Source organism: Cornus florida, unplaced genomic scaffold (assembly GCF_030987335.1).
Source record: "Cornus florida cultivar Cherokee Brave unplaced genomic scaffold, ASM3098733v1 CherokeeBrave_3.0.0_Hap2_Chr01, whole genome shotgun sequence".
Classification (NCBI taxonomy): Eukaryota; Viridiplantae; Streptophyta; class Magnoliopsida; order Cornales; family Cornaceae; genus Cornus; species Cornus florida.
In genome coordinates this window covers 118736232-118760820 of record NW_026775571.1, presented here as the reverse complement: position 1 = coordinate 118760820, position 24589 = coordinate 118736232, and the positions used below count along the sequence as shown (strand labels likewise).

Below are 24589 nucleotides of genomic sequence, written 5' to 3'. Positions count from 1 at the left end.
TCACCCACCACAACAACAAGGCCAAGTTCCATTGGGAATGCCCAGGCCAATGTTTGCTCCACAACCTCCCATAGTTCAAGGCAATCAAGGTGCCCATGTTGCACCTCCAACTGTTAACCCTCTCCTTGCTTTAAGAGATCACTATGTGCCTAATGAATATAATGCACCCACATGCATTCAATTGCCACCATTTAGAGCACACCACTATGAAATCAAACCACAAACCATTCAAATGTTTCCTAACTATCATGGACTTCTAAGTGAAGAACCTTACAAGCATTTAGATGAGTTTCTTGAAGTATGTTCCACCGTGAGATACATGGACATGCCGGAAGAGGTCTTAAGGCTTAAACTTTTTTCCATTCACCCTTAAAGACAAGGCAAAATATTGGTTTATTAATTTTAGGCCTTTTTCAATAACTTCTTGGGCAAAAATGCAACAAGAGTTCTTGAATAAGTACTATCCGGTTTCTAAGACCAATGCCATGAGAACCTCAATTCGAGAGTTTTCACACGGGGATGGGGAAACGTTCCATGAGGCATGGGAAAGATTCAATGAATTGCTTAGAAAGTGTCCACATCATAACTTGCCCAAATGGCAATTAGTTTAATATTTCTTTGAGAGTTTATCCGATAATTACAAGGGCATGGTGGATGCTTCCATGGGTGGCTAATACATTGATAGGCATTAGGATGACGTGTGGCGTCTTTATAAGAGCATGAGTGAAAATTCTTTGCATCGAACTTTATCTTCTAAGAATGGTAGGAATTCAAGTGCAAGGAAGAGTGTTGGCTTACATCAAGTTGACCATTCCAATGAAATAGCCGCGAAGATAAAATCCTTATCTCAAAGGTTTAATCAATTTTTGATCAACCAAAACTTGACTGATCAGTTGTCAATTATACATCAACCTTCGCAATAGCATGAATCATTGTAAAATAGGGCTATTGGTCTGGTAAGTCGAACCACTGGGATTGCACTAACCTATAGCAACCTAAGTGTCTAGAGTCTTTTTAGAATGATACGGGGTGTTCATAGAGGATTTGTTGGTTGTCACTTAAGCTATGAATTTAAATTGCATAAAACAATAAAGTAAAGAGATAGGGATAATAAAGAAGAGACTAGGGAAGTGACTCCACAACCATCAATAAGCATACTAGGACATGATTTACTTAGGGGAACAACTTATATAAACAACCATGGGATGTAACAACACAAAATTATTACATTCCCCTCAAGAAATATTGAAATCAATAGGCAAGAATAACCTATCAAAGCATTACATGCTTAGGTTACCTAAACTAGAATGCAACCTTGGACATGCTTACTAAGCCAAAGATTATCAAGCCCTTAACCTCATAATGTAAGCACATGAAATAGAATCCAAGAATAATCTATCAAAGGGAGATCCTAAGCAATAGATTATCAATTCTCCTAATTATCATGCCAAAAACAACACTTCCATGAACTCATCTCCATTGTCACTATAAAAATGTAGCAATATAATCATAAGAGAAAAACAATCTAAGACAAGAGATTTAACTCAAAATGATCATGTATAGATATTGAAGTTCATTACATCAAATAAAGTGCTCTAGTTTATGGAAAAGTTACAAACATATATTACTCCCCAAAAATAAATCAAAATAAAGTAATGCTTACAAAATGGAGCTTCATCACCTCCCTAGATAGGGAGTTAGTTGCTCATGGATGCAAGAGAAGAAGGAGAAAGGATGAAAAACCCCTCCATTTTCGCACCTATAGGATACCCACAAGCCAAGAACTCCCTCATTTGCTCCCTAACACCTTCCAATAATAATGATCTCCCCAATTTATGATGAGATATCCTCCTATATACACTCAAAACCTACTCCCCATGCTGAAAATCTTGACCTTCCCCCTCTTGTTCATTCTCCACCACATAAAATGAAGATAAAGGGACAAAAATGCTAAAAAAGAGGGGCAGGTGAACTGCCTACAGAGGGTCGGCAGGCGCCCGCGGAAGTTGCGGCTTGCGAGGATGTCTCTGGAATGTTTGGCGGGCGCCCACGGTGGAGCGGCGGGCACCCGCGGGAGGGAGCGGGGGCTCCTGCAGCTGCAATGCAAGGTGTCGCGAAAAAGGCCAGAGAGTTTGGGGTTGGCGGGCGCATCGCGGGAGCTCCGCGGGCGCCCACGGAGGCTGCAACTGCACTTCAACTTTTAATTTTATGCAATCTTCTTCAGGCTGGAGCGATGACACACGTCCCTTATGAAACACTAAGTCATATCGCCACAAAAACGGTAATAGAAGAGGCTTGATCAAAAAGATGATTTCCCGACACCACGCATGCAATTCAACACAAATGATGTCAAAACCGTTTTTTTTTTTTTTTTTTTTTTTTTTTTTTTTTTCTCTCGGGCACAAAACCTAAAATCTGAAAGAAATACACAATTAAATTAAAACTTTACATTATCCTCTAATAATTGACGTAATTAATGCAAGAAGGGGCGCTTGAATATGCAATATTCGGTGCTTATCACACCCCCAAACTTACATTTTGCTAATCCCTTAGCAAAACAAAATATAGAATCTAGCAAAAAAAAATGACAACATGCATCAATCATTAAGCACAAAATTTATCTATGAAGCTCAAATGTAACATGGAATGACAAAAAAAAAAATTGGAGGAAGTTCCATTAAATATACTACCTTGCATATATGAAGCCTTAATAATCAAAATGGCAAAAATGAGTTCAATCTTAAATGCATCAATCATTAAGCTCTATATAAAAACTTCAATTATCATCTCTTAAATAACATGGACTCCAACTTTAATGATGGTGGGCCGAATTCCCAATATGCGGCTTTAACCCTCTTTTTCCAATCCCAAGAACACATTTTCACATCCTTAAATCTCCTTCAAAATGAGGTCCCCATGGCATAGTTTATTCATAATGCAACTTTTGTTGCTTATTGAGAACTCTATTGTTCAACACAAAAGAAAGCATACAATTGGTTGTGCAATGCCAAAATCCCTTAAGCTTTCTAACCAACCCATGTAGCAAGCGTTAGGCCAACAACTCCCAAACCAGATGGCTTTAGGGTGCTAAGTGTAGAAACACTCCCAGGGCTTAATAACTCTGGCTGGAAAGGCTACGAACTTCGACGAACCAAATTTATTTATTTTTGAATAACCATGCAATGTCTAGGTTCTTTAAGCTTTCTAACCAGCCCATGTAACAAGCGTTAGGCCAACAACTCCCAAACCAGATGGCTTTAGGGTGCTAAGTGTAGAAACACTCCTAAGGCTTAATAACTTGAGCTGGAAAGGCTACGAACTTCGACTGGTCATTGATTGCTTTTTCTTTTTCTTTTTCTTTTTTTTTTTTTTTTTTTTTTTTTTTTTAAATGCCAAAGGTATCCATTTATTAGGGTCATTAATTCAGATCACTGAGTCCCGATCAAAGTTAATTTGGGTTGCATGCCTCACAATTAGGTTTCTGGTGTGCAAATGTGCAATGTGAAGCATAAAAAAGTATGAAATCCGACAAGAATTTAATTGAAGTCTTTATACAAACCAACTATGAATCAACATGCTTATTTCAAAAGTTTCCTTATTTTCAAAAATTATCTTGGCTTCTATACACAAAGTATTAAGTACATGCTTCAACCTTCAAAAGTTCCATGGTTACACTATCATTACTTTCAACAACATGATTTTATTAACTTATGAGCATAAAAAAAATAATGACCAAAAATCATACGAATGAAAGCACATGCACCCCCAAACTTGAATGTCACATTGTCCTCAATGTGAGAAGACAAAGGATAAGAGAATTAGAAAGAAAACTGGAGAGTGTAAAGAACAATAATACCAAGTTGAGGAGGAATAGAGTGGCAGTGCAAAAATAAGCCACTTGGTGAATTCCAAGAGCATACCCCCAAACTTGAAATCAAAAACCTGTCAAAAGCATCTATACAGAACAAGAATCAAATGAATCCAAAAATTACTAACGATAACTGTAACTTATTTCAAAGCTAAAATCCATGCAAACGAATAAAAGAGATGCAGTTAAAAGTTTAAAAGAACTGGAAAAGAAATGCCAAATACGGCCCAAAAGAAGTCTAAAAGTAGTACTACTGCAAAAAGGAAAATAAAACGAGAAATAGGAAATCAATCCTCCATTAGCGCGGAGGAATAAGCACCAGGTGTGCCCAGCGCCCGGTCAATCAATGACTGGAGCATAGCCTACAAAATCTCTTGATTCTCCTGGGTCTTCTGGACGGCGCCCTCAATGGCATCAAAGCGTAAATTAGATGCATCAAATCGAGTATTCATGGCGAGATAGTCAGCTCGAGTCATGACATCCGGCGGCTGGACAAAAGTGGCAGCTGGAGAAGCAGGGGCATCAGGAGAAGAAGGAGCAGGAGCCATAGGGGTGGTCGGAGCACCCCAATCCAGCGCGTCACCAATGCGGTCCTAACGGGACGTCTGAAGTTGAGCTGTACTGGACTTCCAGACCCTAAGGTTGAAGTGCAACACATTTTTCTCTTTCTGTTCACCACGGGGAGCTCAGAACCCCATATTTTTTAGTAACCTTGTAATAAGGTATGGAAATGGGAATGCCCAGGTTATGGTGGTGCGCGACCGAACCAAGATTAATTCCTTGTAGATTTTAAGCAATTGGTCCTAGACAAGTTGTGGGACACAAAACTAACACTCTTTTTTAGCATAATAGAGGGTTTTTAAAAATTCCCCCTTTCGCTCGGAATGGCCTGGCACGAGTAGGACGTTCTTGGCCAGGACCGAATCGAGAAACCATAGCCGGCAAGGTAAAAAAGATTTATTGGTGCTTGTGGTTCTGTTTTCGGTGAATTGACCATGACAAATTTCTACCACAATGTCCGCTAAGGTAGGCTGATCGGGACCTTCAACATAAAGGGGGAGGCCCGCCTCATCCACTGGCAAAATCAAGGGGCAATCCATAGCCATTGCAAGGTCATCGAGGTCAAATTCGTAATCATAGTCATCAACGGTAGTGTTAATTTTGTCCGGTTCCTCACATGAGTGGACCATGTTGGCATAGAACAGCCGGACCATATGCAGGAAGTACGAATGAGCGAGCGATTTAAAAATAGAGGATAGGCCACAAGCCCTCAATTCACGGACGGACCATGCGGTCTCCACATTGCTCTCGAAAGTAGGTGTAATGTCAAAACGAACTTCGGTTTCAATTGGCCATTCAGCCCAATTTGGGGGCGGGGGAGCATTAGAAGGGCCCTTGGATGACCTAACACGCTTGGAAATAACCCTAGGAGCCATGGGAATGAAGAAATTTGGTTCAGGACTTTTAGCGAACACCTGGTGTGCAACACAATTGGGAAGAGAGCAAAATGTTGGTTAGAGACTGAAAAACCCAAAAAAATTGTACCTAAAATCAACCATGCACAACTCCAACAAATTCTCCAACCTTCACCACATCAATCCCATTCTCCATTGATCACAAAATGAAAAAAGTAAAAGAAGAAGAAGAGAGACTTACCCAATGTGGAGGAACCAAGGCTTTGCAAGCTTGAATGATGGATGAGGATGATGGAATTTTTTTTGATATTAGATGATGATGATGGAGATTGGAGATGAAAAGATGAATATTAGGAGAAATAGGCGGATGGTTGCAGGGTTTGAAGGGTGTAGGGCGAGAGAAGAGAAAGGGGGAAGAGTTTAAAAGAAACCAAATGGGCTTGAAAGCCCATTTACTTGGCAGCGGAGGGAAACCGCGGGCGCCCGCGGCGCGATGGCGGGCACCCGCGGTGCGACGGCGGGTGCCCGCGGTGTGACGAATGTGCCTGCAATGTTTTATGGGGGCCCGCGGAGGCTCGGCGGGGCCCCGCAGTTATGCTGAGTGTACTGGCCTGATTCGCTGGACCTCGCAGTGGCGCGGTAGGCGCTCGCGGGAGCTCTTGAATTGATGCCTTAGGCATCAAACACAAACTTCTTAAGGCCGTGAGTGAATTAGGTGAGCTCTTAACATGAATTGGGGTATGACGGAGATCTGGATCACCGCATAAAGCGACATGGAGCGAATGAATTCATAAGCTATGGCCAAGAGATGTAGAGAAAATAAAAGCTCTGAATGAAATGGAGAACATGCTCAATGAATTTGAATATTTCTCGAAGTGGAACGAAGATTTAGATATAATGAATAAAACCAAATGGAATTGCCGGAATGCCCGATGAACCAATTCAGGAAACATGCACATTCTTGGTCGACTTCGCCATTTCCCGGGGAAGTCTAGTCACGGGGCATGAAGAAGATGGAAGCTAAGAATTCAGAAGAATTGCTTCTCATGAATGCTAAATTTAATGTCGATAGCTAGACAAACCAGGCTTAGCATGGCGCACTAGTCCTCATAAATTGGGTCCGTCAATAGGACTTTCTTAACTTTTCGAATAGGGACTATGCCATCAACATAAGGCTTAAGGCGTTGGCCGTTAACCTTGAAGAGAGATCCATTAGCAGGATCTTGAAGCTCAACCGCTCCATGAGGAAAGACAGAATTGATGAGGTATGGACCATCCCACCTTGACCGGAGTTTACCGGGAAAGAGTTTCAAGCGGGAATTGAAAAGCCAAACTTTTGTCCCAGGGCAAAAGACTTATTGACAATGTGCTTGTCATGGAATGCTTTAGCCATTGCCTTATAGATTTTGGCACTTTCATACGCATCATTACGTATTTCCTCGAGTTCATTTAATTGCAAAGCACGATTAGAGCCAGCCTGTTTGAGATCAAAGTTGAGCCTTTTTATGGCCCAAAAAGCATGGTGCTCTAATTCTACCGAGAGATGACAAGCTTTTCCAAAGACAAGCCGATATGGCGACATGCCAATGGGCGTCTGATAAGCTGTTCGGTAAGCCCAAAGCGCATCATTTAGTCTTAACGACCAATCTTTGCGGTCCAGTCAAACCGTTTTTTCCAAGATGTGCTTAATCTCTCGATTAGATACTTCCACTTGATCACTCGTTTGAGGATAGTAGGGTGTAGCAACTTTATGTATGACGAAATACTTAGAAAGGACGGATTTAAGATAACGATTTCTGAAATGTGATCCACCGTCGCTGATGATTACTCGGGGCGTACCAAAATGACTAAAGACGTTAGATTGAATGAACTCGATCACGACTTTATGATCACTGGTTCTGGTAGCTGCGGCTTCCACCTATTTGGAAACATAATCCACCGCTACAAGGATGTACTCGTAGCCATAAGAAGGTAGAAATGGTCCCATGAAGTCGATTCCCCACACATCAAAAATTTTAATTATTAAGATGGGAGTAAGGGGCGTCATGTCTCTCTTAGACATGGGCCCGAGCTTTTGGCAACGCTCACAAGATTTGTAGAAGTTGTAAGCATCCCGAAACAAGGATGACCAATAAAATCCACTTTGAAGGACTTTGTCGGCTGTCTTTTTGGCACTAAAATGGCCGACATAAGCAAGAGTATGATAAAAATTGAGGATGTTTGAGGTCTCAGTTTCAGAAATGCATCGCCGGATGATTTGGTCCGGGTAATACTTGAATAGTTCCGGATCTTCCCAAAAAAAATGCTTGACTTGGGAGAAGAACCGGTCCTTCTCTTGTTTAGACCAATGAGTTAGAATTTAACCTACTGCAAGGTAGTTGACAATATCCATAAACCATGGAAGATTTGCATGAGAAATCTGGAAGAGTTGCTCATCCGGAAAGGAATAACGGATGATGGTGAAATCTGAAGATTTTTCAATGAGTAAGCGAGAGAGATGATCGGCGACAACATTGTCTACCCCTTTTTTGTCCCGGATTTCAATGTCAAACTCTTGAAGTAAGAGTATCCATCGAATCAAGTGGGGTTTGGTCTCTTTCTTTGCTAACAAGTGCCAAAGGGCGGCATGATCCGAGAAAACTATGACCTTGGAACTTAGAAGATAGGAGCAGAATTTATCCAAGGCATAAACTACAGCTAGCAACTCTTTTTCAGTAGTGGTGTAATTTAATTGAGCATCAGAAAGAGTTCGACTAGCATAATAAATAACGTATGGGAACTTGTCCACACGTTGGCCCAAAACCGCGCCTAATGCATAGTCGGATGCATTACACATGATCTCAAAAGGGAGAGACCAATTGGGCGGTTTTATTATTGGGGCAGATGAGAGGAGAGTGCGAAATTTAACGAAAGCTTCCATGCACGCTTCATCAAAATTGAATGGAACATCATTGGCTAAGAGATTACACAAGGGCCGAGAAATTTTACTAAAGTCCTTGATGAAGCGACGATAAAATCCGGCATGGCCAAGAAAGGAAAGGATTTGACGAACGGAATTCGGAGGAGGAAGATTAGAGATTAACTCAACTTTTGCCTTGTCCACCTCAATTTCCCGTTTCGAAATGACATGTCCTAGAACAATGCCTTCTTGGACCATGAAGTGGCTTTTCTCCTAACTTAGAATGAGATTTGTCTCCTTACACCTTTGGAGCACAAGAGATAAATTATTGAGACAAGAATCAAAGGAGAAGCCAAAGACGGAAAAATCGTCCATAAAAACTTCCAAGAATTTTTCAACCATATCAGAAAATATGGACATCATGCACCTTTGAAACGTTGCCGGAGCATTGCATAGCCCAAAAGGCATGCGACGATATGTAAAGGTTCCAAAGGGACATGTGAATGTTGTTTTCTCTTGATCTTGGGGGGCAATTGCCACTTGGTTATAGCCGGAATAGCCGTCAAGAAAACAATAGTAGCTTTGGCCGGCTAGCCTTTCTAAGATTTGATCAATAAATGGGAGTGGAAAATGATCTTTCCTAGTTGACGAATTAAACTTCCAGTAGTCGATGCACACACGTCACCCGATAGTGGTTCGTTGCGGCATGAGCTCACCCGCTAAATTTTCAACAACGGTGAGACCGAATTTCTTGGGAACAACTTGTGTGGGGCTTACCCACCTGCTATCAGAAATGGGGTAGATAATTCCCGCATCTAGCAATTTTATCACTTCCTTCATTACCACTTCCTTCATGTTAGGATTTAACCACGCTGAACCTCTCTAGTAGGCTTTGCGTCCTCCTCCATATAAATGCGGTGCATACAAATGAAGGGGTCAATTCCTTTCAAGTCAGCCACTGCCCAACCAATAGCTTCTTTGTGCTCTTGTAGCACTGCTAAAAGGTTGGTTTCTTGGTCCTTTAGAAGGTCCGATGCAATGATGACCGGGAGAGTTTGATTTGAACCAAGGAATACATACTTGAGATGGGCCGGGAGCGGCTTAAGCTCAAGTTGTGGTGGAGATTTCAGAGATGGAACCAGAGGAGTGGTGGAGAGCTGAGGAATCGGCTCTTTTGGAATTTTCCAAGGGGTAATGTCCATGATAGTAGCAACATCAAGCAGAGAATTAACTTCTTGGATAGATTGATCAATGTCAAAGTTTGGGAAGTCGAAATGAGACATGTAAGTTTCAAGAGGGTCCTTGCTTAGAATGAAGGGGAGAGATTCTTTAACCACTTCATCAATGACATCAACAAGGAAACAATCATCCTCATTGGAAGGATGTTGAGTTGCATGAAAAATATGGAGTTTGACTTGTATGTTTCCAAAAGCAATGTCCATCACCCCGGTTTGGCAATTAGTTGATACATTAGCCGTAGCTAAGAATGGCCTACCAAGGATCACGGGAATGTGTTTTTTTAGATCGTGGACCGGTTTCGTGTCAAGAACTACAAAGTCTACCGGGAAGTAAAATTTATCCACTTGGATGATAACATCCTCAAGAATGCTTCGTGGATGCTTGACCGATTTATCGACAAGTTGCAAAACCACGGAAGTCGGCTTTAAATCTCCCAAGCCAAGCTGTAAGTAAACTGAGTATGGAATTAAATTCACACTAGCTCCTAAGTCAAGGAGGGCCCTCTCGATTTTGTTGTCACCAATGACACAAGAGATTGTGGGGGCACCCGGATCCTTATACTTTGGAGGAGTGCTGTGCTGAATGATAGCATTAACATTTTCAGTTAACCTCACTTTCTTTGGCAAATGATTTTTAGAAGTGCGCTTTTGAGTGCACAAGTCTTTGAGAAATTTTGCATAGGAAGGGATTTGCTTGATAGCATCCAAGAGGGGCAAGTTAATCTTCACTTGCTTGAAAACTTCCCACATGTCTTGAATTTTACAATTCTTGTTCCCAATATGTGTTGACTCTTGAAGACGTTGAGGAAACGGAGCTTTTGGCTCATAAGTGGTTTCCACATTTGGGGTGACAAGCTTGGGATTTCCGTGAATGGTATTTGGACGAGAAGAGCTTGGAATTTGATTGGAAAAGCTTGAATTTGGATGTTGCAAAAGAGGTTCTTTTTCATTTTTGTCTCCATCAACCTTGTTGTCAACCACTCTACCACTCCTAAGGGTGGTGATTGCTTGAACATGCTCATGACTCGACCCACGCGATGGAGGGGTTTCATCAATCGCATGCATCTCTCTAGGATTTTCAAATGGTTGAGCGGGAAGCTTACCTTTGTCCTTTTAAAGCAATTGGTTCACAGAGTTAGCTATTTGGCCCACTTAATTTTCAAACTTAGCTATGGATTGAGTATGAGAGTGAACCATTTGAAGAGTAGGCTGCAAAGATGTCAAGAGTTGCTTGTTGCAATCCATAATTTGCTTGTTTAATGATTCCATCATTTGCTTGTTTGCAGCCACAATTTCATCAGTTGGGTACACCGGAGGTTGATTAGAGACATTTGGATTGTACGGAAGACGGTAGCTTAAAGAGGCTAGAAATTGCCTATTTTGAAATTGAGGAGGGGGCTGATTTTGATGCCCTGGATTTTGGAATTACGAATTCTGTGGGGCTCGTTGCCTCCACGAGAAATTCGGGTGATCTCGCCATCCCAGATTGTAGGTATTGGAATAAGGATTATTCCCGGATCTTGAGAACATGGCATTAGCTTGCTCTTGATTTGGATTGGAAAATTACTTTGGTGTGGGGCAATCTTCCGTGAGATGGAATGGACTAGTACATGATGAGCATACCGAACTTGCCGAATTTTGAGATAATGAAGGAGAGAGATGTGGTGCCATCAATTGATAGAATTTATGAGCTATGGCATCCACTTGAGATAATTCCTCCCTTATTGATTTTGGTTGACAAGGGTTGGTGTTCTTTGCATTGGTTGAGGTCGGAGCCCTACGAGAATTATGTTGAAGTGAATTTTCGCTTAAATTCTCTAGTAGGGTCCAAGCCTCATCCGCATTCTTGGATATGAACATCCCACCATAAGAAGAGTCAACCATGAATCTATGGGGTTCGGTCAAGCAAGCATAGAAAGCTTGCACTAATTGCCATTTTGGAATCAAATGGTGCGGACATTTTCTAAGAAGATCTTTGTAATGACTCGGTCATTTTTCTTCCTTTTCTTTTTCTCAGATTTTAACGGATATTTTTTTTCCGTTGTCTTTTCCTTTTTGGGTTCGGTTTTTCATCACTTGATGTCGTCTCGAGTGCTCTAGAATGATTTCCGAGACTCTTTGCCTTAGATTGACAACTTCCTTTAGGGATTGTGTCATTTCCATATTTTATTTTTCTGAACACTATTCACATTTTGTCTTTTTCTCGTTTATCCTTTTTCCTTGCACAACCTCACTTTTTGTGCTCGGATTTGATTCCGGTATTGCATGCATTCATGATATTTGATTTCTATGATAGTGGTATTTTTACTTTTCTAGAAAAGCATGTTGATTACTTACTTCTTTCATAAAGGGGCATTAATGCATACTTTAGTGTAATTATTCTTATCTTGTGGGGTTTTAATATAATTAAATAAAGTAATTATTTTTCATCTTGGGGACCATTTTATAATTAAATTTGGAAGATATTTTCAAAATGGACCTTTTTGTAATTTTTGAAAAGTGTGACAAGTGTCACACTCTCATTGGTCCACTTGTTGACATTTGTGTACAAACACTTTAATGCATTGGATGATGACATTTGGAGGGTGAGGATTTACCCACTTGTTGGCCTAGGATTGGTGCACTTGTTAGCTTAGATGGTTGACAAGTGTAGGTGTGGGATTAAACCTAGAAAGGAGCCATGGATTGGTGACAAGTGTAGGTTCACAATTTAGTCTTGCAAATATCTTTGGGCCACTTTGGGATTATGGTTTTAAAGGAGGGTTTTTGTGCAATTGACCATAGATGTATGTGTTGACCATGGTGTAAGAGCACATAGTGAGTGAAAGATTTCTATTTCCTCCACTCACACTTAACCACATTATTTCATTCTCTTCCTTACAAGAAAACCCTAGCCTCCATGGATGGAGCTTGAAGCCTTAGGCATTAACCTTGATCCTTGAGGCCCTTCCACTTACTTTAGACCATAAAGCTTGGAATACTTTTTGTTCCCCTCATCCTCCTCGTCAAAACCCTTGAAGGATCTAGCCTAACTCCTAGTTTTGATTTGGTATCTAGAGATTCCATTCTCTAGTGAGGTATTGATCTATTATTTTGAAGTAATTTTATGCCATTATTGAGTGTTTTACATGCATAGAAGAGAAGGACTTGTATTTTGCCCTTAAACTGTTTTAACTTGAAATTAATCTTGTCAAATTAAATATAGAATATGAAAATATACTCAATTAGCTTTCATTTAGTTTTGGTTTCATGTAATTTGGATTTAAAATGAATTAGTTATGAATTTTTGAAGTTGCAAGCTAGTTGTTGGAAATTTGAAGTTTTTCCTTTTCAGTCTAGAAATGAATTTTTATATGGAGCTGTAGTCCTTCAATTTCCTTCAATTTTTATATGAATTTTTATATGGAGCTGTAGTCCTTCAATTTTTATATGGAAATGAATTAGTTATGGGTTTTACATTACTCAGAATTTTTTCACGATTTTAGAGCATTTTTAAATTTTTTTAAAAATCTGAAACTATCTGCTGTCCATGTTTTTATTACAGCTGGAAAACATATTTTTAGATGATTTATTTCACTAACCTTTTGACATTGAATCATGGCTTAAATTTTCAGTTTTACACTCTTATATGTTTCTTCCAAAATAAATTTGATTTGCCCAATTTGGATGTCAAATGAATTTTTCATGAATTTTTAAAGTTGGAAGCTATAGGCTGAAAATGTGTTTTCTGGGTAGAATTTGTTTCAAAGTTGTGGGTCAAAACTGTTTCAATTAGGAAAATATTTTGTTAAACTAAACTGATATTATCAAATTACAGTATTTAAGCTTTCATTAGGCTTTAGATTCATTCAATTTGGTTTATAATTGAATTTTTTATGAATTTTACAAGTTGAAGGTAGCAAGCTAAAAAATCTGTTTTGCGGACCGAAAATTTGGGGCAATTTCATTTCGGTGGTAATCGGGATTTTCATTCCAATAGAGGTAGGGAATGTTTTAGGATTATTTGTGTGTTGTATTGTGTGTTTGCCATGATTATACAATATATATGTATGCCTTGTATCAAATCTAGAAAGTTAGTAATTTTTATTTCTTTGTACAAGATTTAAAATTTATGACGATGTATAACTTTGATTTGAATTGTAACATGCTAGGAAATTATGTTTAGATATGTAGGTTAACATATATTAGATTTGGATCATTTGATTAAGAATTACAACTTTTATTTAATATTTATCTTTAGTGAAAGTTTAATTCACATGGTTGTATCAAGCATTAAATCAAGTTGTAATGTGGTATTTAAATAGGCCTTGGCATATTCTCTTACATAGATTAAATTGAGAGCATTTGGAATTGTTTAAAAATCTAGAAGAAATTAATTAATTAGCTTGATTAATTTTTTTTTAAGTGTTTTAATCACTTAACTTGTCATTTGATGTTATATATATGATGACCATGACATGTCTTTCAACATATATTAAATTGAGGTTATTTGGATTAACTTGGAATTTAGAGAATTTAACTATTTATGTTTAATTAAATTCTACTTTATTACTTTATGGATTTAATTGCATTTTGGAAGTTGTTTCTATATTTAAATCATGGATTTGGATTTGATATATGTTCACTTGATTACTTTTGAGCATTGGATAACATAGTTGTTACTTTTATATTCATGAGAATATGTTTTTCCTTATTGAATATATTGTTGCTATGGGTAAGGAATTGCACATTTTGTATTTGACATCTTACATGCCATAGTAGTTGTGAATTTTGAGCATGTATTGTATATGTTTCCAAAATTTGGATTGTGCTTGGTAAATAGTTGATATCTTGTATATACATGTTGATATATATACGTTGTTGCACAATTTGTCGATTTTGGAAACTTGGGGATGTCGTTGTTTGGTTACGGCTAGGACTTGGTTCTAGTACGGGGAATTGTCCCTCTATATAGTCTAGTGCGCACATAGGGAGGTTACCCATGGGCTAGTAACCCTAAAGTAACTATGTTGTCGGTCTGATCCGGCGTGACGTCCGAGTATCCACTTTGTTTGATTTCATATTTCATTTCAAGTTGATAACTAGATGATATCGTAACTTATTGTTCCTTATTTGATTTCCTATTTTGAGCTTAAGATGTAGCTTTGTGAAAGCATGCTTCATGCGTTGTATTGGAAGTTCCATTGTTGGTTAAATTGCATCGATATCATAATTTGTGTTTTGATGTTCAAATATAGTTTTGGAATGACCTTATAGATTCATTTTGAACATAGACGTTAGGTGGCATAACCCACACTTATTGTTTTCGTATTTTGGATTTCATGTTGAAGACCTTGAGAATCTATATCTTGTTGCCTTGTATAACATGTTTCCATGTTGTTTGAATTGCATGAACAATGTGATTATGATAGAAATGATCTAGGTTGCTTAAGATGCTCCTTGGGTCTCATCTTGACATAGACATTACGTAGCATGAGCCCCTTTAACATGTTTCACCATAAGGTGATAAAATTGTAAAATGTTTGGTCGATGCATACTCATCTCCTACGAGTAGCTTTATGTTACTCACCCCTACGATACTGGGGCATATTTCAAATACAGGACTCAGGATTTGAAGATTCCATTGCTCCTTGGATGGCATACAGTTTCTAAGTGTCTATTTTATGCAAGTGTTAGCATAAGATGCCTCTTTGTAGCCTTATTTGTTTAAACTTGTATTCGTTAATTCGTATATATAAAGTGTACGTAAGTGCACTCTTTTCAATGTATTTAACATGTATGAGATGAGGCCGGAGGCCAATGACATGTATCTCGTTTTCTATGCACTTTTGTTTTCAAACTTTATTATAAAAATATTGGAAAATGTTAAGTCATTGCTTCATATCTTTCACATCGGGTGTTGGAATTTCATATCTTTTCTGCTCGGACTCAGAATCAGACGATTCTTGAGTCTAATTTTGTTCATTTTTTGTTGTCCTTCCAATGGGGTGCACGGTGGCACCCTTTTAAGTGAGAAATGACCATTTTGCCCTTAGTTCATCTCTTTTCGGGTTAGGCATTCTTGCTTCATTTGCTTGGCTCATTTGAGTTCCGTGGCTTCATGGAGAGTCATTTTGGGGCCTTAGGGATGACGTATATCTCTTGAGGTCATTTGGCTTCTTTCGCTTCCGCATTTCAGGTCCGTTATCGGGTTAACTTCCTGTTCATCACTAACGCACTGGGCTGAGAAATCCGGGTCGTTAGAGGTGGTATCAAAGCTCCTAGGTTTGAATACCTTGGACGATGGGTTTGGGTGCATATCATGCTTATGTTGCCATATTTTATGTGTTTATATGCTTCATGATAATATGTTTTGGTTTGATAACATGTTTATGTGCTTACGTGCTACATGTGGTATGTCGTTTGTTTAGCATGATTTAATTATTATGTAAAGAGCATGACATATGATGTATTCTAGATCAGATTTGTATATGCATAACTGTGTTGCATATTTGGCATGACACGAGATTGGTCATTGAGGCTCGAGTTGAGGTTGATGGTGATTGTAGTCACGGTTGTATTATAGTTTAGGTTGTTGTTGACCTAAAGTTGGTTTTGAGGTAGGTGGAGAGACACCTTTTATTTAGGCTCTCGTGGGGTAAGCCATTAGGCACAACCGTAGTACTAGATTTGTTGATTTTAGGCCATGGTTAGGTTTTGGACCTTTTGGGATCCTTGGTTGTTTTGGAAGGTTCCTCTGAGATTGTAATTTTCGTGGGAGGGTACGTTGTGGGCAGTTGCATGGCACTGTCATGCTACCGTACTGGCAAGCTACGAGTGCAGTTCGGATGGAATCAGCGTTAGGTTTTGTTCCAACAGGTGTAGTCCTTTTGATCGATAATGATGATGGTTGTTTTGGGGATCAGTCGTAGTGATCGATATGGTTGTCTGATTGTATGGCTAGAGTTGCCATTTTCTTTGAGTTCTCCTTGCGCGATGACGCTTCGATTGATGGATGCTTCGGGTAGAGAGAGCATTGCATTGTTAGTGTCACTTGTAGTGTCACCTTTAGATTCAGAGATGGATTGTAAGAGTCTAACCATTGTGGTAAGGGCTCACGTTTGTTTTGAGATAGGTTGTTGTTGCATTGGTTTTTGGAGTCAGTGTATGGCTAGGACTGATCCTTCCTTTTTACCTAGGCACTCTAGGACACGATGTCCATAGGGTTCATTGTTGCATCACTTTTGTTTTCTGCAGTTTCATTTACTACCATGTTAGTAGTATGATTTATGATATTGTGATGCATGAGTAGGTGGAGGTCTATCCACGTTTGCCTTCTTGTTATGTGGCAATAGCATGCCTTTCTTATATGCTTCGAGATGCCATGTTGTTACTGTACTTTAATGACATGTTTTTGTGTTTATGTGGAGACGTGCAGCATGTGCTTTTGATTTTCATCTATGTAAGTAGATTTTCTTTCTGGTAGTTGCATTCCTTGTCATATGCATGACTTTCAGGTTTGGTTTTCTAATTCATTTCCCTTGGTCGCACGTAATCTGTATGCGGGTTTCCATAATGGTTTTGTGCTGGTTCGTGTTAGGGACTTCACAAGGAGTGAGTCTCTTCCCTCCGTTGCGTTGTGCACTGTTTTGGGGTTAGTTGGTCCATGAGGATCATCGTTGTTGTCTTGAGTCCTTGGTGAGGATTTGATAGATTTTGGTCGACTTACTTCCATGTAGGGGGTGAAGTCGTTGACTTTGTTGTCTTTCATTTCACAGATGGAGTCGTGGTGTTGTCCTTTTTAGGACTGGTGGTCCCATTTCTTTCGTGTCTTCCTTTAGGGAGTTCCTACCGTGGTTGTTAATGATTGTGGTGCTCAAGTGAGTTGATTGGTGTGAGATAATTTTACGAAGACTTATGTCCATATCTTTGAGGATTGTTTGATTCGTGAGGTGAGCTCGATGCTCTTTTGAGAATGTCTTTTGGAGACTTGTTCCAGTTTTGGAGGCCTGGATGTGGTTGACTCTTAAGAGGAGTTTTGGAGGATCGTTGTTGGATATGGCTTGCTTGTGGAGTTTTCTCGTCCTAGTTATGACTAGGCATGGCCTTGAGGAATCGTAGTTCCAGTGGTTGTTTATAGATGGATCGAAATTGAGGAATTTTGATTTAGCTTGGTGTTGTCAAGTACGATTTTGAGAGACTCGTTCTATGACCTTGGTTGTCAAGATTTTGATGTGTGTGCCACTTCGTGGACTTGTATTTCGAGGATCTAGTTATCCGTGATAGGGATTTTGATCCGATGTTTGATTACGGTGAGTAGTCTTATAGTTGATCTATTTTAGGATGATATCTAGGATTTTGGAGATGCTGTTTTGCTTGTCAGACTTTGGATTCGTAATTGATGTCGTTGATAGTCGTGTTTTGAGATGTTAAAATTGTTGGTCCTTTTGTATTGAGGATTTAAAGCCTTAAGCATAGCGGTACCTATGGCATTGTTGTCAGAGTTTTGGGATTGGCCAGGATGGTCCGGCCGGACATCTTTTGACCATATCTCAACTCTCACAAAATGTTGGTTTCCGTAGTGCTTTTGGTAATGATCATTTTTGACATTAAAGTCATTTGTATCGAGAGGTTTCATGGGTAGATCTAGTGGGGGCAGGTTATGAATTGGTGCCTTATATTATCATGCTACCGTACAAGTTGTGTGCTGTGGGCAGGTGCTAGTTGCCGTCGATGCTACCTTACTGACAAGTAAGTGTGGGCGGGCACTAGGAATTGTCATTGCTACCACACATTTGAGTACGTCATGGGCGGGTTCTGGTCGCTATTTGTACTGCCATGCCGTCTTTGTTTAGTACTTTGATTTGATTCATGGATATCTTGGAGTTCTGTTGGTGGTTGTTTTTGGTTCCTTATGATGGTTCGTCAGGAGGGGTGCTTTCGATTGTTGTCTTCCGTTCCCTCGTCTGGCCTTAAGTTCTGTGTGTGACTTTCGACTTGTGGTGTGGCCATGTGATCACTTTTCTTTTGAGGGGATGTCCTGCCGTGAGCACGTGGGTGCGAATGACATGGGGTTGTACGTTGTCTTCAGTTTTAAGATTGCTTTCGTAGCATGTTGTGAGGGACACTCAGAGATGTACTCCGTAGTTATCCTGGTTTTGCCTTTTTGTTTTGTTAGGGCTAGATTTTGGAGAAGAAATCCCTTTAAGGTGGGAAGGTTTCTTCCTTTTCTTTTTCTCAGATTTTAACGGATATTTTTTTCCCGTTGTCTTTTCCTTTTTGAGTTCAGTTTTTCATCACTTGATGTCGTCTCGAGTGCTCTGGAATGATTTCCGAGACTCTTTTCCTTGGATTGACAACTTCCTTTAGGGATTATGTCATTTCCATATTTTATTTTTCCGAACACTATTCACATTTTGTTTTTTTCTCGTTTATCCTTTTTCCTTGCACAATCTCACTTTTTGTGCTCGGATTTGATTCCGGTTTTGCATGCATTCATGATATTTGATTTCTATGATAGTGGTATTTTTACTTTTCTAGAAAAGTATATTGATTGCTTACTTCTTTCATAAAGGGACATTAATGCATACTTTAGTGTAATTATTCTTAACTTGTGGAGTTTTAGTGTAACTAAATAAAGTAATTATTTTTCATCTTGGGGATCATTTTGTAATTAAATTTGGAAGATATTTTCAAAAAGGACCTTTTTGCAATTTTTGAAAAAGTGTGACAAGTGTCACACTCTCATTGGTCCACTTGTTGACATTTGTGTGGAAACACTTTAATGCATTGGATGATGACATTTAGAGGGTGAGGATTCACCCACTTGTTAGGCTAGGATTGGTGCACTTGTTAGCTTAGATGGTTGACAAGTGTAGATGTGGGATTAAGCCTAGGAAGGAGCCATAGATTGGTGATAAGTGTAGGTTCACAATTTAGTCTTGCAAATATCTTTGGGCCACTTTGGGATTATGGTTTTAAAGGAGGGTTTTTGTGCAGTTGACCATAGATGTGTGTGTTGACCATGGTGTAAGAGCACATAGTGAGTGAAAGATTTCTATTTCCTCCACTCACACTTAACCACATTATTTCATTCTCTTCCTTACAAGAAAACCCTAGCCTCCATGGATGGAGCTTGAAGCCTTAGGCATTAACCTTGATCTTTGAGGCCCTTCCACTTACTTTAGACCATAAAGCTTGGAATACTTTTTGTTCCCCTCATCCTCCTCTTCAAAACCCTTGAAGGATCTAGCCTAACTCCTAGTTTTGATTTGGTATCTAGAGATTCAATTCTCTAGTGAGGTATTAATCTATTATTTTGAAGTATTTTTATGTCATTATTGAGTGTTTTACATGCATAGAAGAGAAGGACTTGTATGTTGCCCTTAAACTATTTTAACTTGAAATTAATATTGTCAAATTAAATATAGAATATGAAAATATACTCAATTAGCTTTCATTTAATTTTGGTTTCATCTAATTTGGATTTAAAATGAATTAGTTATGAATTTTTGAAGTTGCGAGCTAGTTGTTGGAAATTTGAAGCTTTTCCTTTTCAGTCAGGAAATGAATTTTTATATAGAGCTGTGGTCCTTCAATTGCCTTGAAATTTTTAATGGAATGTACGCCATGGGTTTTACATTACTCAGAATTTTTTCACGATTTTAGAGCATTTCTAAATTTTTTTAAAAATCCGAAACTATCTGTTGTCCATGTTTTTATTGCAGTTGGAAAACATATTTTTAGATGATTTATTTCACTAACCTTTTGACGTTGGATCATGGTTTAAATTTTTATTTTTACACTCTCATATGTTTACTTCCAAAATAAATTAGATTTGTCTAATTTGGATGTCAAATGAATTTTTCATGAATTTTCAAAGTTGGAAGCTACAGGCTGAAAATGTGTTTTCTGGGTAGAATTTGTTTCAAAGTTGTGGGTCAAAACTGTTTCAATTGGGAAAATATTTTGTTAAACTAAATTGATATTATCAAATTACAGTATTTAAGCTTTCATTGGGCTTTAGATTTATTCAATTTGGTTTAGAATTGAATTTTTTATGAATTTTACAAATTGAAGGTAGCAAGCTGAAAAATCTGTTTTGCGGACCGAAAATTTGGGGCGATTTCATTTCGGTGGTAATTGGGATTTTCATTCCAATAGAGGTTAGGAATGTTTTAGGATTATTTGTGTATTGTATTGTGTGTTTGCCATGATTATACAATATATATGTATGCCTTGTATCAAATCTAGAAAGTTAGTAATTTTTATTTCTTTGTATAAGATTTAAAATTTATGATGATGTATAACTTTGATTTAAATTGTAACATGCTAGGAAATTATCCTTAGATATGTTGGTTAACATATATTAAATTTGGATCATTTGATTAAAAATTACAACTTTTATTTAATATTTATCTTTAGTGAAAGTTTAATTCATATGGTTGTATCAAGCATTAAATCAAATTGTAATGTGGTATTTAAATAGGCATTGACATGTTCTCTAACATAGATTAAATTGATGGCATTTGGAATTGTTTAAAAATCTAGAGGAAATTAATTAATTAACTTGATTAATTTTGTTTTAAGTGTTTTAATCACTTAACTTGTCATTTGATGTTATATATATGATGACCATGACATGTCTTTCAATATATATTAAATTGAGGTTATTTGGATTAACTTGGAATTTAGAGAATTTAACTATTTATATTTAATTAAATTCTACTCTATTACTCTATGGATTTAATTGTATTTTGGAAGTTGTTTCTATATTTAAATCTTGGATTTGGATTTGATGTATGTTCACTTGATTACTTTTGAGCATTGGATAACATAGTTGTTACTTTTATATTCATGAGAATATGTTTTTCCTTATTGAATATATTGTTGCTATGTGTAAGGAATTGCACACTTTGTATTTGACATCTTACATGCCATAGTAGTTGCGAATTTTGAACATGTATTGTATATGTTTCCAAAATTTGGATTGTGCTTGGTAAATAGTTGATATCTTGTATATACATGTTGATATATATACGTTGTTGCACAATTTGTTGATTTTGGAAACTTGGGGATGTCGTTGTTTGGCTACGACTAGGACTTGGTTCTAGTACAGGGAATTGTCCCTCTATATAGTCTAGTGCGCACATAGGGAGGTTACCCATGGGCTAGTAACCCTAAAGTAACTATGTTGTCGGTCTAATCCGGCGTGACATTCAAGTATCCACTTTGTTTGATTTCATATTTCATTTCAAGTTGATAACTAGATGATATCGTAACTTATTGTTCCTTATTTGATTTCCTGTTTTGAGCTTAAGATGTAGCTTTGTGAAAGCATGCTTCATGCGTTGTATTGGAAGTTTCATTGTTGGTTAAATTACATCGATATCATAATTGTGTTTTGATGTTCAAATGTAGTTTTGGAATGACCTTATAGATTTATTTTGAATATAGACGTTAGGTGGCATGACCCACACTTATTGTTTTCGTATTTTGGATTTCAAGTTGAAGACCTTGAGAATCTATATCTTGTTGCCTTGTATAATATGTTTCCATGTTGTTTGAATTGCATGAACAATGCGATTATGATAGAAATGATCTAGGTTGCTTAGGATGCTCCCTGGGTCTCATCTTGACATAGACGTTAGGTGGCATGAGCCCCTTTAACATATTTCACCATAAGGTGATAAAATTGTAAAATGCTGAGTCGATGCATGCTCATCTCCTATGAGTAATTTTATGTTACTCACCCCTACGATACTGGGGCATATTTCAAGTATAGGACTCAGGATTTGAAGATTCCATTGCTCCTTGGATGGCGTACAGTTTCTAAGTTTCTATTTTATGCAAGTGTTAGCATAAGATGCCTCTTTGTAGCCTTATTTGTTTAAACTTGTATTCGTTGATTCGTATATGTAAAGTATACGTAAGTACACTCTTTTCAATGTATTTAACATGTATGAGATGAGGCCGGAGGCCAATGACATGTATCTCGTTTTCTATGCACTTTTGTTTTCAAAGTTTATTATGAAAATATTGGAAAATGTTAAGTCATTGCTTCATAACTTTCACATCGGGTGTTGGAATTTCATATCATTTTTGCCCGGACTCAGAATCAAATGATTCTTGAGTCTAATTTTGTTCATTTTTCATTGTCCTTCCAATGTTGTGCACGGTGGCACCCTTTTTAGTGAGAAATGACCATTTTGCCCTTAGTTCATCTCTTTTCGGGTTACGCATTCTTGCTTCATTTGCTTGGCTCATTTGAGTTTCGTGGCTTCATGGAGAGTCGTTTTGGGGCCTTAGGGATGACGTACATCTCTTGAGGTCATTTGGCTTCTTTCGCTTCCGTATTTTGGGTTCGTTATCGGGTCAACTTCCGGTTCATCACTAACGCACCGGGTTGAAATCTGGGTTGTTACAATCTTGTAGTCTTTCCCAAGTCTCGTGGAGTTGTTCTCCATCCGTTTGAGAAAAGCTAAGAATGGAACGCCTCATTTGGTTGGTTTTACTCACCGGATAATACTTCTTAAGGAATTCTTGCTGTAATTGAGCCCAAGAAGTGATGGAATTTGGAGTGAGTGAGTTCAACCAATACTTTGCCCTATCTTTTAAAGAAAATGGGAAAAGATGTAGATGGAGTGCATTCTCAGGGAAACCTCTTAACCGGATGGTCGAACAGATTTCAAGGAATTCATCAAGATGCTTATGCGGATCTTCATTATCAAGGCCATGGAAAGATGGAAGCATTTGAATGGTACTTGATTTGATCTCATATTGAGCCGCATCGATATTTGGCATCACTATGCATGAAGGTGAAGCATAGGTAGTAGGGATGAAATGGTCCCTGAGAGTCATTGGCTCTACATTTGGAATTTTGGCCCTATCATTATTAATTCCCTCATTTCTAACATCTCCTACATTTTCAGCCATTGTGTTAAATTCAGTTTCAAGTTCTCTTACGCTAGAAAATTCCCAAAGGTTTCGTCTAAGAGTTCTTTTAAGTGAATTTATGTCAACTGGCGAGTCAAGAGTTGGTAGGGAGAGTGATCTACGACCAAACATCAGCAATACATAAAGCTATCAACGCAACTATTCATCATTCACAACTCCACATACAATGTTTCCATTCTCCTTAATTATCAAGACAAAATTTAAATGACCACGACAAGGACCGTTGCTTGTATACGAAATTTAAACAAGATAATAGCCTCAACAAGGGATTCAAAACTAAATTATCACTAAGTTTAACACATGCACAATATTCACAATGTCGAAACTAGAAGCTCAAGAGACTTACCTGGGGTCCTCTAGACTTACAAATTAGCTAGCTTTCCCTCGGCGAGTTTCGAGTCCCTAGAATCTCACTTACAACACAAGATAGTCAAACTACACAAGAAATATTCATAATTCACAATATTGACAATCAAACCAAAATTAACCCTAACACTTCGGTTGCTAAACCGTTTACAGTCCCTGGCAACGGCGCCAAAAATTGATCGGTTGTCAATTGTACATCAACCTTCGCAATAGCACGAATCATTGTAAAATAGGGCTATTGGTCGGGTAAGTCGAACCACTGGGACTGCGCTAACCTATAGCAACCTAAGTGTCTAGAGTCTTTTTAGAGTGATACGGGGTGTTCATAGAGGATTTATTGGTTGTCACTTAAGCTATGAATTTAAATTGCATAAAACAATAAAGTAAAGAGATAGGGATAATAAAGAAGAGACTAGGGAAGTGATTCTACAACCATCAATAAGCATGCTAGGACATGATTTACTTAGGGGAATAACTTATATAAACAACCATTGGATGTAACAACACAAAAATTATTACATTCCCCTCAAGAAATATATGAAGTCAATAGGCAAGAATAACCTATCAAAGCATTACATGCTTAGGTTACCTAAACTAGAATGCAACCTTGGACATACTTACTAAGCCAATGATTATCAAGTCCTTAACCTCATAATGTAAGCACATGAAATCGAATCCAAGAATAATCTATCAAAGGGAGATCATAAGCAATAGATTATCAATTCTCCTAATTATCATGCCAAAAACAACACTTCCATGAACTCATCTCCATTGTCACTATGAAAATGTAGCAATATAATCATAAGAGAAAAACAATCTAAGACAAGAGATTTAACTCAAAATGATCATGTATAGATATTGAAGTTCA

General features: G+C 38.2%; 1 pseudogene; it reads right to left on the bottom strand.

The window, feature by feature from the left end:
* Nucleotides 1-490: 490 nt before the first annotated feature.
* LOC132283502 (small nucleolar RNA R71) lies at nucleotides 491-589 on the bottom strand (annotated as a pseudogene).
* Nucleotides 590-24589: the final 24000 nt, after the last annotated feature.